The following is a 19,477-nucleotide window of genomic DNA, read 5'->3' on the forward strand; positions in this document are numbered from 1 at the left end:
CCGAGAGCCACCAGAGGAGAGCCCTGGGGGGCCCACACGCCAGGCCGGCGCGGCCCAGGCCCTGGCCGCGCCGCCCTATTGTGTGGTGGCCTCGTCAGCCCTCCGACTCCGCCTCTTCGCCTATTTAAAGGTCCCTGACCTAAATCTTCGAGACGGAAAAGCCACGATACGAGAAACCTTCCAGAGCCGCCGCCATCGCGAAGCCAAGATCTGGGGGACAGGAGTCTCTGTTCCGGCACGCCGCCGGGACGGGGAAGTGCCCCCGGAAGGCTCCTCCATCAACACCACCGCCATCTTCATCACCGCTGCTGTCTCCCATGAGGAGGGAGTAGTTCTCCATCGAGGCTAAGGGCTGTACCGGTAGCTATGTGGTTAATCTCTCTCTCTGTACCCCAATACAATGATCTCATGAATTGCTTTGCATGATTGAGATCCATATGATGAGCTTTGTATCACTATTAGTCTATGTGCTACTCTTGTGATGTTATTAAAGTAGTCTATTCCTCCTTCACGGTGTAATGGTGACAGTGTGTGCATCGTGTAGTACTTGGCGTAGGTTATGATCATAATCTCTTGTAGGTTATGGAGTTAATTATTACTATGATAGTATTGATGTGATTTATTCCCCCTTCATAGTGTAAAGGTGACAGTGTGTATGCTATGTTAGTACTCGGTTTAAGTTGCAAAGATCTATTATGCGCTAAAGGTTACTCAAATATGAACATCGAATGTTGTGGAGCTTGTTAACTCCGGCATTGAGGTGCTCTTGTAGCCCTACGCAACGAATGGTGTTCATTATCAAACAAGAGTATATGTAGCACAAAGGAAGAGAACTTATTTATTATGTGATCAATGTTGAGAGTGTCCACTAGTGAAAGTATGATCCCTAGGCCTTGTTTCCAAATATTGCAATCATCGCTTGTTCTTGTTTCTGCATCTTTACTTCTGCAATATTACTACCATCAATCGCACGCCTTGATGTAAGCACTTTTCTGGCGCCGTTACTACTGCTCATATACATCCACACTACTTGTATTTCACTATCTCTTCGCCGAACTAGTGCACCTATACATCTGACAAGTGTATTAGGTGTGTTGGGGACACAAGAGACTTCTTGTATCGTGATTGCAGGGTTGCTTGAGAGGGATATCTTTGACCTCTTCCTCCCTGAGTTCGATAAACCTTGGGTGATCCACTTAAAGGAAACTTGCTGCTGTTCTACAAACCTCTGCTCTTGGAGGCCCAACACTGTCTACAAGAATAGAAGCACCCGTAGACATCAAGCACTTTTCTGGCGCCGTTGCCGGGGAGGAAAGGTAAAAGGCATTCATACTCCGGGACCGGAGTATGAGAGCCTTTACCTTTCCTCCCGGCAACGGCGCCGTAAAATAGCTTGATGTCTACGGGTGCTTCTATTCTTGTAGACGATGTTGGGCCTCCAAGAGCAGAGGTTTGTAGAACAGCAGAAGTTTCCCTTAAGTGGATCACCCAAGGTTTATCGAACTCAGGGAGGAAGAGGTCAAAGATATCCCTCTCAAGCAACCTGTAACCACAAAGCAAGAAGTCTCTTGTGTCCCCAACACACCTAATAGGTGCACTAGTTCGGCGAAGAGATAGTGAAATACAAGTGGTATGAATGAATATGAGCGTGAGTACGGCGCCGAAAAGTGCTTGTCATGCGTGCGATTGATGGTAGTAATATTGCAAGAAGTAAACATGCGATAAAGCAAGAAACAAGCAGCGATAGCGTATTTAGGAACAAGGCCTAGGGATCATACTTTCACTAGTGGACACTCTCAACATTGATCACATAACAGAATAAATAGATAGATGCTAGACTCTACACCCTCTTGTTGGATGATGAACACCACTAACTGTGTAGGATTACACGAACCCTCAATGCCGGAGTTAACAAGCTCCACAATATTCAATGTTCATATTTAAATAACCTTAGAGTGCATAACAGATCAACATAACCAAACCAAGTACTAACATAGCATGCACACTGTCACCTTCACACTACGAAAGGAGGAATAGATCACATCAATACTATCATAGCAATAGTTAACTTCATAATCTACAAGAGATCACAATCATAGCCTACGCCAAGTACTACACGATGCACACACTGTCACCATTACACCGTGCAGGAGGAATAAACTACTTTAATAACATCACTAGAGTAGCACACAGATAAATTGTGATACAAAACACATTGCAATCATAAAGAGATATAAATAAGCACTTCACTATGCCATTCATAACAGTGAATAATTATTCTGTGAAATATAGCCTAAGAGACCCACACGGTGCACACACTGTCACCTTTACACACGTGGGACAAGGAGTCTCCGGAGATCACATAAGTAAAATCCACTTGACTAGCATAATGACATCTAGATTACAAGCATCATCATATGAATCTCAATCATGTAAGGCAGCTCATGAGATTATTGTATTGAAGTACATAGGAGAGAGATTAACCACATAGCTACCGGTACAGCCCCGAGCCTCGATGGAGAACTACTCCCTCCTCATGGGAGACAGCAGCGTTGATGAAGATGGCGGTGGTGTCGATGGAGAAGCCTTCCGGGGGCACTTCCCCGTCCCGGCGGCGTGCCGGAACAGAGACTCCTGTCCCCCAGATCTTGGCTTCGCGATGGCGGCGGCTCTGGAAGGTTTTCTCTGGTTTCGTCGAACGTGATAGGGTTTTCGCGACGGAGACCTTAAATAGGTGGAAGGGCAGCCTCGGAAGGGGTCTGGGGCCACCAGACACTAGGGCGGCGCGCCCCCCTCCTGGGCCGCACCGCCACCATGTGTGGGCCCCCTGTGGCCCCTCTCTGGCGGCTCTCGGGTGTTCTGGAAGCTCCCGGGGATTCTAAGATGCTGGGCGTTGATTTCGTCCAATTCCGAGAATATTTCCTTACTACGATTTCTGAAACCAAAAACAGCAAAAAACAGCAACTGGCCCTTCGGCATCTCGTCAATAGGTTAGTTCCGGAAAATGCATAATAATGACATAAAGTATGCATAAAACATGTAGATATCATCAATAATGTGGCATGGAACATAAGAAATTATCGATACGTCGGAGACGTATCATGGCTTCATCCGCTTATCCAATAATTTTGCAAAAAGAGCTGGCAATGGGGTTCCCAGCCCCAATTAATTAACTTGCATTAATAATTCTCTTCACATGTTTTGCTCTGATTCATCGATGTGACTTAATTTTGCAAATAGACACTCCTTCATGGTATGTGATTGTTGGAAGGCACCCGAGGATTCGGTTAGCCATGGCTTGAGAAAGCAAAGGTTGGGAGGAGTGTCATCTAAAAAATAAAAAATATAAACTAAACTAAAGTACATGTGTAAACAAAAGAGAAGAGGGATGATCTACCTTGCTGGTAGAGATAACGTCCTTCATGGGAGCCGCTCTTGAAAGTCTGGTGATGGCGTGTACAGCACACGTCCGTTGGGAACCCCAAGAGGAAGGTATGATGCGTACAGTAGCAAGTTTTCCCTCAGAAAGAAACCAAGGTTTATCGAACCAGGAGGAGCCAAGAAGCACGTTGAAGGTTGTTGGTGGCGGGATGTAGTGCGGCGCAACACCAGGGATTCCGACGCCAACGTGGAACCTGCACAACACAACCAAAGTACTTTGCCCCAACGAAACAGTGAGGTTGTCAATCTCCAGAAGCTTCTTTGTAACAAAGGATTAGATGTATAGTGTGGATAATGATTGTTTGCAGAAAATAGTAAAGAACAAATATTGCAGTAGATTGTATTCGATGTAAAAGAATGGACCGGGGTCCACAGTTCACTAGAGGTGTCTCTCCCATAAGATAAATAGCATGTTGGGTGAACAAATTACAGTCGGGCAATTTACAAATAGAGAGGGCATGACAATGCACATACATGATATGATAAGTATTATGAGATTTAATTGGGCATTACGACAAAGTACATAGACCGCTATCCAGCATGCATCCATGCCTAAAAAGTCCACCTTCAGGTTATCATCCGAACCCCTTCCAGTATTAAGTTGCAAACAACAGACAATTGCATTAAGTATGGTGCGTAATGTAATCAATAACTACATCCTCGGACATAGCATCAATGTTTTATCCCTAGTGGCAACAGCACATCCACAACCTTAGAACATTTTGTCACTGTCCCAGATTTAATGGAGGCATGAACCCACTATCGAGCATAAATACTCCCTCTTGGAGTTAAGAGCAAAAACTTGGCCAGAGCCTCTACTAATAACGGAGAGCATGCAAGATCATAAACAACACATAGGTAATAGATTGATAATCAACATAACATAGTATTCTCTATCCATCGGATCCCGACAAACACAACATATAGAATTACAGATAGATGATCTTGATCATGTTAGGCAGCTCACAAGATCCGACAATGAAGCACATGAGGAGAAGACGACCATCTAGCTACTGCTATGGACCCATAGTCCAGGGGTGAAATACTCACTCATCACTCCGGAGGCGATCATGGCGATGAAGAGTCCTCCGGGAGATGATTCCCCTCTCCGGCAGGGTGCCGGAGGCGATCTCCAGAATCCCCCGAGATGGGATTGGCGGCGGCGGCGTCTCAGTAAGGTTTTCCGTATCGTGGCTCTCGGTACTGGGGGTTTCGGGACGGAGGCTTTAAGTAGGCGAAAGGGTAGGTCAGGGGGCGTCACGAGGTGGCGACACAACAGGGCCGCGCCGCCCTAGCGTGTCGTCGCCTCGTGGCCCCACTTCATTTCCTCTTCGGTCTTCTGGAAGCTTCGTCTAAAAATAGGCCCCTGGGCGTTGATTTCGTCCAATTCCGAGAATATTTCCTTACTAGGATTTCTGAAACCAAAAACAGCAGAAAACAGCAACTGGCTCTTCGGCATCTCGTTAATAGGTTAGTGCCAGAAAATGCATAAATACGACATATAATGTGTATAAAACATGTAGATATCATCAATAATGTGGCATGGAACATAAGAAATTATCGATACGTCGGAGACGTATCAGCATCCCCAAGCTTAGTTCCTGCTCGTCCCGAGCAGGTAAATGATAACAAAGATAATTTCTGGAGTGACATGCCATCATAACCTTGATCATACTATTGTAAGCATATGTAATGAATGCAGCGATCAAAACAATGGTAATGACATGAGTAAACAAATGAATCATAAAGCAAAGACTTTTCATGAATAGTACTTCAAGACAAGCATCAATAAGTCTTGCATAAGAGTTAACTCATAAAGCAATAAATCAAGGTAAAGGTATTGAAGCAACACAAAGGAAGATTAAGTTTCAGCGGTTGCTTTCAACTTATAACATGTATATCTCATGGATATTGTCAACATAGAGTAATATAACAAGTGCAATATGCAAGTATGTAGGAATCAATGCACAGTTCACACAAGTGTTTGCTTCTTGAGGTGGAGAGAGATAGGTGAACTGACTCAACATAAAAGTAAAAGAAAGGCCCTTCGCAGAGGGAAGCATTGATTGCTATATTTGTGCTAGAGCTTTGGTTTTGAAATCATGAAACAATTTTGTCAACGGTGGTAATAAAGCATATGTATCATGTAAATTATATCTTACAAGTTGCAAGCCTCATGCATAGTGTACTAATAGTGCTCGCACCTTGTCCTAATTAGCTTGGGTTAACACTGATCATCATTGCATAACATATGTTTCAACCAAGTGTCACAATGGGGTACCTCTATGCCGCCTGTACAAGGGTCTAAGGAGAAAGTTCGCATTGGATTTCTCACTTTTGATCATTCTTCAACTTAGACACCCATACCGGGACAACATAGACAACAGATAATGGACTCCTCTTTTAATGCTTAAGCATTCAACAGTTAATATTCTCATAAGAGATTGAGGTTTTATGTCCAAACTGAAACTTCCACCATGATTCATGGCTTTAGTTAGCGGCCCAATGTTCTTCTCTAACAGTATGCATACTCAAACCATTTGATTGTGAAAACCGCCCTTACTTCAGACAAGACGAACATGCATAGCAACTCACATGATATTCAACAAAGAGTAGATGGCGTCCCCAGAAACATGGTTATCGCACAACAAGCAACTTAATAAGAGATAAAGTGCATAAGTACATATTCAATACCACAATTGTTTTTAAGGCTATTTTGTCCCATGAGCTATATATTCCAAAGGCGAATGATGGAAATTTAAAGGTAGCACTCAAGCAATTTACTTTGGAATGGCGGAGAAATACCATGTAGTAGGTAGGTATGGTGGACACAAATGGCATAGTGGTTGGCTCAAGGATTTTGGATGCATGAGAAGTATTCCCTTTCGATACAAGGTTTAGGCTAGCAAGGTTATTTGAAACAAACACAAGGATGAACCGGTGCAGCAAAACTCACATAAAAGACATATTGTAAACATTATAAGACTCTACACCGTCTTCCTTGTTGTTCAAAACTCAATACTAGAAATTATCTAGACTTTAGAGAGACCAAATATGCAAACCAAATTTTAGCAAGCTCTATGTATTTCCTCATTAATGGGTGCAAAGTATATGATGCAAGAGCTTAAACATGAGCACAATAATTGCCAAGTATCAAATTATTCAAGACATTTTAGAATTACTACATGTAGCATTTCCCGATTCCAACCATATAACAATTTAACGAAGAAGATTCAACCTTCGCCATGAATACTATGAGTAAAGCCTAAGGACATATTTGTCCATATGCAACAGCGGAGCGTGTCTATCTCCCACACAATGAATGCTAGGATCCATTTTATTCAAATAAAAACAAAAACAAAAACAAACAGACGCTCCAAGCAAAGCACATAAGATGCGACTGAATAAAAATATAGTTTCAGGGGAGGAACCTGATGATGTTGTTGATGAAGAAGGGGATGCCTTGGGCATCCCCAAGCTTAGACGCTTGAGTCTTCTTAAAATATGCAGGGGTGAACCACCGGGCCATCCCCAAGCTTAGAGCTTTCACTCCTCTTGATCATAGTATATCATACTCCTCTCTTGACCCTTGAAAACTTCCTTCACACCAAACTTCAAGCAAACTCATTAGAGGGTTAGTGCACAATCAAAAATTCACATGTTCAGAGGTGACACAATCATTCTTAACACTTCTGGACATTGCACAAAGCTACTGGACATTAATGGAACAAAGATATTCATCCAACATAGCAAAAGAGGCAATGCGAAATAAAAGGCAGAATCTGTCAAAAACAGAACAGTCCGTAAAGACGAACCTGGAAGGGGCACTTAACTTGCTCAAACGGAAAAACTCAAAACTAACGAAAGTTGCGTACATATATGTGGATCACGCACGTAAATTTGCAGATTTTTTTGATTTTTTTACAGAGACTTCTGCGCGAATTCGTGATAGACAGCAATGCTGTTTCTGTGCAGCAATCCAAATCTAGCATCAACTTTACCATAGAGACTTTACTTGGCACAAAAACATGATAAGAAGAGGTTGCTACAGTAGTAAACAACTTCCAAGACTCAAATATAAAACAAAGTACTGTAGTAAAAACATGGGTTGTCTCCCATAAGCGCTTTTCTTTAACGCCTTTCAGCTAGGCGCAGAAAGTGTAAATCAAGTATTATCAAGAGATGAAGCATCGACATTACCTTGGGTGTTGGGAGTTTCCTCAACAATGCATTGTATCTGGTCTATATAAGTAACTCCTCTTTGTACGCTTTTAGGCTTACTATTCTCATCAAACAAATTTTCAGGAACAAGCCAAGCATAATTATTTTCTAGAGCTTCATGCATTCCTAGGAGCTTACTAGGTATCGGTGCTTTAATTTCCTTACCATCATTAACATTACTAGTGTACCTTATTCTATCCATGTCCATCTTTTCAAGTGTTCTTTTAAAATCAGTGAACATACCGAGCCTCTTATGCTTGATAAAAACTTTCCTAGCTTCTTTAACTATATCTTCAAATTCTCTAGCAAGGACTTTTAAAACAAAATTTCTCTTTTCTCCCATCTCCATATCAGAAAGTGTAAGAAACATATGTTGTATTATGGGATTAAGATTAACAAATTTAGTTTCCAACATGTGTACCAAACAAGCAGAAGCACTTTCATAAGTAGGAGCAACTTTTAATAATGGTATATCTTCAAAATCTTCATCCATACTAACATGGGTGAAAAATGCTTCTATATTATCTCTTCCAATGATAGACCCTTGTCCTACCGGTATTTTTTTAGAGTGTAATTAGGAGGAAACATGATGAAATAAACAAAAGGTAAATAAAGTAAATGCAAGTAACTAATTTTTTTGTGTTTTTGATATAGAAAGCAAGATAATAAATAAAGTAAAGCTAGCAACTAATTTTTTTGTGTTTTGTTTTAATGCAGCAAACAAAGTAGTAAATAAAATAAAGCAAGACAAAAACAAAGTAAAGAGATTGGGAAGTGGAGACTCCCCTTGCAGCGTGTCTTGATCTCCCCGGCAACGGCGCCAGAAAAAATGCTTGATGGCGTGTACAACACACGTCTGTTGGGAACCCCAAGAGGAAGGTATGATGCGTACAGTAGCAAGTTTTCCCTCAGAAAGAAACCAAGGTTTATCGAACCAGGAGGAGCCAAGAAGCACGTTGAAGGTTGTTGGTGGCGGGATGTAGTGCGGCGCAACACCAGGGATTCCGGCGCCAACGTGGAACCTGCACAACACAACCAAAGTACTTTGCCCCAACGAAACAGTGAGGTTGTCAATCTCACCGGCTTGCTGTAACAAAGGATTAGATATATAGTGTGGATGATGATTGTTTGCAGAAAATAGTAAAGAACAAATATTGCAGTAGATTGTATTCGATGTAAAAGAATGGACCGGGGTCCACAGTTCACTAGAGGTGTCTCTCCCATAAGATAAATAGCATGTTGGGTGAACAAATTACAGTCGGGCAATTTACAAATAGAGAGGGCATGACAATGCACATACATGATATGATAAGTATTGTGAGATTTAATTGGGCATTACGACAAAGTACATAGACCGCTATCCAGCATGCATCTATGCCTAAAAAGTCCACCTTCAGGTTATCATCCGAACCCCTTCCAATATTAAGTTGCAAACAACAGACAAATGCATTAAGTATGGTGCGTAATGTAATCAATAACTACATCCTCGGACATAGCATCAATGTTTTATCCCTAGTGGCAACAGCACATCCACAACCTTAGAACTTTCACATCGTCCCAGATTTAATGGAGGCATGAACCCACTATCGAGCATAAATACTCCCTCTTGGAGTTAAGAGCAAAAACTTGGCCAGAGCCTCTACTAATAACGGAGAGCATGCAAGATCATAAACAACACATAGGTAATAGATTGATAATCAACATAACATAGTATTCTCTATCCATCGGATCCCGACAAACACAACATATAGAATTACAGATAGATGATCTTGATCATGTTAGGCAGCTCACAAGATCCGACAATGAAGCACATGAGGAGAAGACGACCATCTAGCTACTGCTATGGACCCATAGTCCAGGGGTGAACTACTCACTCATCACTCTGGAGGCGATCATGGCGATGAAGAGTCCTCCGGGAGATGATTCCCCTCTCCGGTAGGGTGCCGGAGGCGATCTCCAGAATCCCCCGAGATGGGATTGGCGGTGGCGGCGTCTCAGTAAGGTTTTCCGTATCGTGGCTCTCGATACTGGGGGTTTCGCGACGGAGGCTTTAAGTAGGCGAAAGGGTAGGTCAGGGGGCGTCACGAGGTGGCGACACAACAGGGCCGCGCGGCCAGCACCTGGGCCGCGCCGCCCTAGCGTGTCATCGCCTCGTGGCCCCACTTCGTTTCCTCTTCGGTCTTCTGGAAGCTTCGTCTAAAAATAGGCCCCTGGGCGTTGATTTCGTCCAATTCCAAGAATATTTCCTTACTAGGATTTCTGAAACCAAAAACAGCAGAAAACAGCAACTGGCTCTTCGGCATCTCGTTAATAGGTTAGTGCCGGAAAATGCATAAATACGACATATAATGTGTATAAAACATGTAGATATCATCAATAATGTGGCATGGAACATAAGAAATTATCGATACGTCGGAGACGTATCATCTGGTTGATAAGGTAGTTAGAGTAGCCGCTACCAATCGTTGACAACAACAAACACCTCTCAAAACTTAAAAAGCTCTAGCACATGATTTAATCCCTGCTTCCCTCTGCGAAGGGCCTCTCTTTTACTTTATGTTGAGTCAGTTTACCTACTTCCTTCTATCTTAGAAGCAAACACTTGTGTCAACTATGTGCATTGATTCTTACATGTTTACCTATTGCACTTGTTATATTGCTTTATGTTGACAACTATCCATGAGATATACATGTTACAAGTTGAAAGCAATTGCTGAAACTTAATCATCCTTTGTGTTGCTTCAATACCTTCTACTAAGAATTTATTGCTTATGAGTTAACTGTTATGCAAGACTTATTGATGCTTGTTTTGAAAGTACTATTCATGAAAAGTCTTTGCTATATGATTCATTTGTTTACTCATTGTTTTTACCATTGCTTTGAATCGCTGCATTCATCTCATATGCTTTACAATAATGTTGATCAAGATTATGTTGGTAGCATGTCACTTAAGAAATTATCATTGTTATCGTTTACCTACTCGAGGGCGAGTAGGAACTAAGCTTGGGGATGCTTGATACGTCTCAAACGTATCTATAATTTCTTATGTTCCATGCTTGTTTTATGACAATACCTACATGTTTTGTTCACACTTTATATCGTTTTTATGCATTTTCCGGAACAAACCTATTGACGAGATGCCGAAGGGCCAGTTGCTGTTTTCTGCTGTTTTTGGTTTCAGAAATCCTAGTAAGGAAATATTCTCGGAATCGGACGAAATCAACGCCCAGCATCTTAGAATTCCACGAAGCTTCCAGAACACCCGAGAGCCGCCAGAGGAGAGCCCTGGGGGGCCCACACGCCAGGCCAGCGCGGCCCAGGCCCTGGCCGCGCCGCCCTATAGTGTGGTGGCCTCGTCAGCCCTCCGACTCCGCCTCTTCGCCTATTTAAAGGTCCCTGACCTAAATCTTCGAGACGAAAAAGCCACGGTACGAGAAACCTTCCAGAGCCGCCGCCATCGCGAAGCCAAGATCTGGGGGACAGGAGTCTCTGTTCCGGCACGCCGCCGGGACGGGGAAGTGCCCGCGGAAGGCTCCTCCATCAACACCACCGCCATCTTCATCACCGCTGCTGTCTCCCATGAGGAGGGAGTAGTTCTCCATCGAGGCTAAGGGCTGTACCGGTAGCTATGTGGTTAATCTCTCTCTCTGTACCCCAATACAATGATCTCATGAATTGCTTTGCATGATTGAGATCCATATGATGAGCTTTGTATCACTATTAGTCTATGTGCTACTCTTGTGATGTTATTAAAGTAGTCTATTCCTCCTTCACGGTGTAATGGTGACAGTGTGTGCATCGTGTAGTACTTGGCGTAGGTTATGATCATAATCTCTTGTAGGTTATGGAGTTAATTATTACTATGATAGTATTGATGTGATTTATTCCCCCTTCATAGTGTAAAGGTGACAGTGTGTATGCTATGTTAGTACTCGGTTTAAGTTGCAAAGATCTATTATGCTCTAAAGGTTACTCAAATATGAACATCGAATGTTGTGGAGCTTGTTAACTCCGGCATTGAGGTGCTCTTGTAGCCCTACGCAACGAATGGTGTTCATTATCAAACAAGAGTATATGTAGCACAAAGGAAGAGAACTTATTTATTATGTGATCAATGTTGAGAGTGTCCACTAGTGAAAGTATGATCCCTAGGCCTTGTTTCCAAATACTGCAATCATCGCTTGTTTACTGTTTTACTGCATCTTTACTTCCTGCAATATTACTACCATCAACTGCACGCCAGTAAGCACTTTTCTGGCGCCGTTACTTCTGCTCATATACATCCACACTACTTATATTTTACTATCTCTTTGCCGAACTAGTGCACCTATACATCTTACAAGTGTATTAGGTGTGTTGGGGACACAAGAGACTTCTTGTATCGTGATTGCAGGGTTGCTTGAGAGGGATATCTTTGACCTCTTCCTCCCTGAGTTCGATAAACCTTGGGTGATCCACTTAAGGGAAACTTGCTGCTGTTCTACAAACCTCTGCTCTTGGAGGCCCAACACTGTCTACAAGAATAGAAGCACCCGTAGACATCACCTAACATGATCAAGATCATCTATTTGTAATGCTACATGTTGCGTTTGTTGGGATCCGATGAATATGGAATACTATGTTATGTTGATTATCAATCTATCATATATGTGTTGTTTATGATCTTGCATGCTCTCCGTTGCTAGTAGAGGCTCTGGCCAAGTTGATACTTGTAACTCCAAGAGGGATTATTTATGCTCGATAGTGGGTTCATGCCTCCATTAAATCTGGGACAGTGACAGAAAGTTCTAAGGTTGTGGATGTGCTGTTGCCACTAGGGATAAAACATCAATGCTTTGTCTAAAGATATTTGTGTTGATTACATTACGCACCATACTTAATGCAATTGTCTGTTGTTTGCAACTTAATACTGGAAGGGGTTCGGATGATAACCTGAAAGTGGACTTTTTAGGCATAGATGCATGCTGGATGGCGGTCTATGTACTTTGTCGTAATGCCCTGATTAAATCTCATAGTACTCATCATGATATATGTATGTGCATTGTTATGCCTTCTTTATTTGTCAATTGCCCAACTGTAATTTGTTCACCCAACATGCTATTTATCTTATGGGAGAGACACCACTAGTGAACTGTGGACCCCGGTCCATTCTTTACATCTGAAATACAATCTACTGCAATTGTTCTTTACTGTTATTCGCAAACAAACATCATCATCCACACTATACATCTAATCCTTTGTTTACAGCAAGCCGGTGAGATTGACAACCTCACTGTTACGTTGGGGCAAAGTACTTTGATTGTGTTGTGCAGGTTCCACGTTGGCGCCGGAATCCCTGGTGTTGCGCCGCACTACACTCAGTCACCAACAACCTTCACATGTTCCTTGACTCCTACTGGTTCGATAACCTTGGTTTCTTACAGAGGGAAAACTTGCTACTGTATGCATCACACCTTCCTCTTGGGGTTCCCAACGGACGTGTGTTAACTGCACGCATCAAGGTGTAACAGGTTGATGGCGTCCCCAGATAACATGGTTACCGCTCAACAAGCAACTTATAAGAACTAAGATACATAAGCGACATATTCATTACCACAATAGTTTTTAGGCTACTTTCCCATGAGCTATGTATTGCAAAGACAAGGAATGAATTTTAAAGGTAGCACGCAAGCAATTTACTTAGAATGGCAGAAAAATACCACATAGTAGGTAGTTATGGTGGACACAAATGGCATGAGTTTTGGCTCAAGGTTTTGGATGCACGAGAAGCATTCCCTCTCAGTACAAGGCTTTGGCTAGCAAGGTTGTTTGAAGCAAACACAAGTATGAACCGGTACAGCAAAACTTACATAAGAACATATTGCAAGCATTATAAGACTCTACAGTGTCTTCCTTGTTGCTCAAACACTTTTACCAGAAAATATCTAGACTTTTAGAGAGACCAATCATGCAAACCAAATTTCAACAAGCTCTACAATAGTTCTCCACTAATAGGTTTAAACTACATGATGCAAAAGCTTAAACATGATCTATGAGAGCTCAAAACAATTGCCAAGTATCAAATTATTCAAGACAATATACCATTTACCACATGAAGCATTTTCTGTTTCCAACCAAATAGCAATCAACGAAGCGACTTTCAGCTTCGCCATGAACATGAATTAAGAACACAAGTGTTCATATGAAAAAGCGGAGCGTGTGTCTCTCCCACACAAGCATGATAGGATCCGAATTTATTCAAACACAAACAAAAATAAAAGCACACAGACGCTCCAAGTAAAGCACATAAGATGTGACGGAATAAAAATATAGTTTCACTAGAGGTGACCTGATAAGTTGTTGATGAAGAAGGGGATGTCTTGGGCATCCCCAAGCTTAGATGCTTGAGTCTTCTTGAAATATGCAGGGATGAACCACGGGGGCATCCCCAAGCTTAGACTTTTCACTCTTCTTGATCATATCATATCATCCTCCTCTCTTGATCCTTGAAAACTTCCTCCACACCAAACTCAAAACAATCTCATTAGAGGGTTAGTGCATAATCAAAAATTCACATGTTCAGTGGGGACACAATCATTCCCAACACTTCTGGACATTACCCAAGGTTACTGAAAGTTAATGGAGCAAAGAAATCCACTCAACACAGTAAAAGAGGCAATGCGAAATAAAAGGCAGAATCTGTCAAAATAGAACAGTCCGTAAAGACGAATTTTTTCGAGGCACTTAACATGCTCAGATGGAAAAGCTCCAGTTGAATGAAAGTTGCGTACATATCTGAGGATTACTCATGAATGTTTTCAGCATTTTACGAGTTTTCTACAGAGAGATCAACTCAAATTAGTGACAGCTAAAAATCTGTTCCTGCGCAGAAATCAAAATCTAGTATCAGCTTTCTATCAAAGACTTTACTTGGCACAAAAACGAAATAAACATGATAAGGAGAGGTTGCTACAGTAGTAACAACTTCCAAGACACAACAAAACAGTAGCAAAATAAAAACATGGGTTATCCCCAAGAAGTGCTTTCTTTATAGCCATTAAGATGGGCTCAGTAATTTTAATGATGCTCTTGCAAGAAATAAGAGTTGAAGCAAAAGAGAGCATCAAAAGCAAATAAGAAACACTTTTAAGTCTAACCCGCTTCCTATGAAAAGGAATCTTGTAGGGGAACAAGTACTAAAAGCACAAAGCAACAAGCATAGAAAGGCAACACAAGCGCAACTTCAAGATTCTCAACATAAAGAGGGGAAACTTAATATTATTAAGATGCATATAACCATGTTTCCCTCTCTCATAATAACTTTCAGTAGCATCATGAACAAACTCAAAAATATAACTATCACATAAAGCATTCTTATTCACATGCATAAAAGTATCATTACTCTCCACATAAGCATAATCAATTTTATTAGTAATAGTGGGAGTAAAACTATCACAACCATCATTGTAATTATCATAAATTGCAGGCATGGTATAATCATAATAAACTTTATCGTCCATAGTAGGTGGCACCAAAATACCACTATCATTATAATCATCATAAATGGGAGGCAAAGTATCATCAAAGAAAATTTTCTCCTCAAAACTTGGGGGACTAAAAATATCACAACCAGCTTCCCCAAGCTTAACTTCTTCCATAGCATTAGCAATAATAGTATTCAAAGAGTTCATGCTAATAACATTGCTACAACTATTTTGCAAACAAAGTTCCATGGGTTTTTTAATTCTCTCTTCAAACACATCATGTCCTAATTCAATATAAAGTTCATAAAGATCTCTAATTTTTTTGTTGTTTTCCATTAAGCCTAACTAGTGAAAATAAAAACAAGAAACAAAAATATATAATTGCAGGATCTAAAGGAAATAGCTTCGAGCACTCACACACCGGCAACAGTGCTAGGAAATAGCTTAGTAGTCGGAGGATGTGAATACCTTTTACCTTACCTCCCCGGCAACAGCGCCAGAAAATAGCTTGATGTCTAGGCACGCTTCTATTCCTGTAGACAGTGTTGGGCCTCCAAGAGCAGAGGTTTGTAGAACAGCAGCAAGTTTCCCTTAAGTGAATCACCCAAGGTTTATCGAACTCAGGGAGGTATAGGTCAGAGATATCCCTCTCAAGCAACCCTGCAATTAAGATACAAGAAGTCTCTTGTGTCCCCAACACACCTAATACACTTGTCAGATGTATAGGTGCACTAGTTCGGCGAAGAGATAGTGAAATACAACTAATATGGATGATTATAAGTAGTAATTGCAATCTGAAATAAAAATGGCAGCAAGCAAACATGTAGCAGAACTTGTTGGAAACGGTGTTTCAATACTTAGAAACAAGGCCTAGGGATCATACTTTCACTAGTGGACACTCTCAACAATGATCACATAACTGAATAAATAAATGCTACTCTTAAACACTCTCTTGTTGGATAACAAACACCATTCATTGTGTAGGGCTACAAGAGCACCCTCAAGCCGGAGTAAACAAGCTCCACAACTTCATAAAGGAATCACACACGATGCGCACACTGTCACCGTCACACCGTGGAGAGTGAATCCGGAGTTCATATTAAAGTAACCTCTAGAGTGCATAATAGACCATTGCAATTTAGACCGAGTACTAACATAGCATACACACTATCAACGATAGCTATGAAAGGGGGAATAGATCACATCAATACTATCATAGTAATAGTTAACTTCATAATCTACAAGAGATTACAATCATAACCTACGCCAAGTACTACATGATGCACACACTGTCAACTTTACATCATGGAGGAGGAATAGACTACTTTAATAACATCACTAGAGTAGCACTTAGATTAATAGTGATACAAAGTTCATGATCACATAAAGATCACACCATGGGAGAGAGAGATGAACCACATAGCTACCGGTAGAGCCCTCAGCCTCGGGGGAGAACTACTCCCTCCTCATCATGGGAGACAGCAACGGCGATGAAGATGGCGGTGGCGTCGATGGAGATGACTCCGGGGGCAATTCCCCGTCCCGGCGGCGTGCCGGAACAGAGACTTCTGTCCCCCGAACTTGGCTTCGCGATGGCGGCGGCTACGGAACTCTTCGTCGAATATGACTGGATATTTTAGAGTTTTCGCGACGGGGAGAATATATAGGCAGAAGGGCGGCCTCGGACAAGCCAGGGGGTGCCCACACCACATGGCGGCGCGGCCAGGGGTGGGCCCGCGCCCCCCCATGGTGTGGGTCCCCTGCTGGCCGCCTCCGACTCTCCTTCGATGTTCTGGAACCCTCCATGGAAAATAGGGCCGTGGGCTTTTGTTTCGTCCAATTCCGAGAATATTTCCTGTGTAAGATTTCTGAAACCAAAAACAACAGAAAACAGGAACTGGCGCTTCGGCATCTTGTTAATAGGTTAGTCCCGGAAAATGCATAAAAATATTACAAAGTGTGAATAAAACATGTAGGCATTGTCATAAAACTAGCATGGAAGATAAGAAATTATAGATACGTTGGAGACGTATCATTAGGTCACGTCCTATCAATCGAGCCGCCACATAAGCCACGTCACTGATGATGTCATCAAAAGTATCGGCTCCTCATTTGTGAAGCATCCGAAGGAATCTACAGCGGTGGGTTGCTCGACTTGAGTCTACGCACGGTTGCAGACATCCGTGTCTAGACTCGGGGGATACTCCCATCGGGAGCGCTGGACGCGCACCGATAAAAACTACGGAATATGAAGGAAAATGAACTTGAAGGTTTCAAGAGATCCAGGATCGAGCCCCGGGACTTGATCTTGAGTAAAGTAACGTTGTTTTGCCATCGACAGTTAACTAGCATCGATTTATAGAGTAAGACTAGGCGCGTTAATTACTTCTATCCCTTACATACCATCATGTTAAATGACTTTACTCGAAGTTTTAAAGACCCGATATATAAAAAGATATCGGATGATGAAGGCAATTCATAAAGCATCGGCATTACAATCTTCGAGTAATACAACTTGAGTCTACGCACGGTTGCAAGCATACGTCCCTAGACTCGGGGGCTACTCCCATCGGGAGCGCTGGACGCGCACCCGATATCAAGCAGTTTCGACTTCAAAATGATAAAGAAGGATCAAGTCTGTTCAACAGCTATGGACATTCAGATAAAGGCAATTATAGTCCCTGCCCGAAGCTTTACTTCGGCCAGTCACTCGGGGGCTACTGATGTGGGCATTACCCTTCGGGTAACCAACATTAGACTACCTCCTCCGGCCCAACTAGGGGCCCATGAAGATTTCCCAACAATGAAGGTGGGCCTATACGTCGGTTCTAGTGAAGGGGACTTACCCGAAGAAGGATTCTTGATGAACAAGTTAAGAAGATGCTATACAAGGAAATATTAAAATATATCTCTTTGTAACCTATTTGTCCGGACAGAACTCTCGGGACCTGGCCTGCTATATAAAGGCCAGGAGAGGGTCTGCCGAGACACAACTTCAACACATAGATTCACATCAATTCAAGGGCTAGAACCCTAGAATCTTATCCTCTCGATGAGACAACCACCACAGCCTATCGTCTACCCCATTGTAACCCGATATATTCGATAATCAAGATCAGACAAGCATGAAGTACGGGTTTTATCTCATCGAGGGCCCCGAACCTGGGTAAATCTCTCTCCCCGTTTGTTTGGTACCCGATGTCTTGTGTCAGCCTACAGGATTCTGTCAACCCTAAGCCCCTCATGGTGGGCATTGCCGGGGAGCACCCTCATCACCAATTGAAAGGATCGTATGCCGCACCTAGAGGGGGGGGGTGAATAGGTGCTACCCAATTTTTAGTTATTTTTCAATTAAGGCTTGACACAAAGGTAAATTCTCTAGATATGCAACTATGTGAATTTCCCCAGATGACAAGGTATACAACTAAGCAAGATATAGCTAGGCAAGATATAATAATGCAATCAAGGATAGAGGTAACCGAGAGTGGAGCACGCGGAGATACAAGGGATGATTACCGTAGTTCCTTACTTTTGAGGGGAAGTACGTCTACGTTGGAGGGTGTGGTCGCCACAAAGGCCTCACCAACGCCACGAAGGCCTCACCCTATTCTCTAGTGAGCAACTCCACAAGGGCCTAGCTCACTTGTCCACAAAGGGATTTGCTCGAGGCGGAAATCGGGCCTTTACTGAAGGAGATATGCCCTAGAGGCAATAATAAAGTGGTTATTATTTATATCTTTATGTTTATGATAAATGTTTATATATCATGCTATAATTGTATTAACCGAAACATTAGTACATGTGTGATATGTAGACAACAAAGAAGTCCCTAGTATGCCTCTTAACTAGCTTGTTGATTAATAGATGATTAGTTTCATAATCATGAACATTGGATGTTATTAATAACAAGGTTATATCATTATATGAATGATGTAATGGACACACCCATTTAAGCGTAGCATAAGATCTCGTCATTAAGTTATTTGCTATAAGCTTTCGATACATAGTTACCTAGTCCTTATGACCATGAGATCATGTAAATCACTTATACCGGAAAGGTACTTTGATTACACCAAACGCCACTGCGTAAATGGGTGGTTATAAAGGTGGGATTAAGTATCCGGAAAGTATGAGTTGAGGCATATGGATCAACAGTGGGATTTGTCCATCCCAATGACGGATAGATATACTCTGGCCCTCTCGGTGGAATGTCGTCTAATGTCTTGCAAGCATATGAATAAGTTCATAAGAGACCACATACCACGGTACGAGTAAAGAGTACTTGTCAGGAGACGAGGTTGAACAAGGTATAGAGTGATACCGAAGATCAAACCTCGGACAAGTAAAATATC

Source organism: Lolium perenne, chromosome 1, assembly GCF_019359855.2.
Source record: "Lolium perenne isolate Kyuss_39 chromosome 1, Kyuss_2.0, whole genome shotgun sequence".
Taxonomy (NCBI): domain Eukaryota; kingdom Viridiplantae; phylum Streptophyta; class Magnoliopsida; order Poales; family Poaceae; genus Lolium; species Lolium perenne.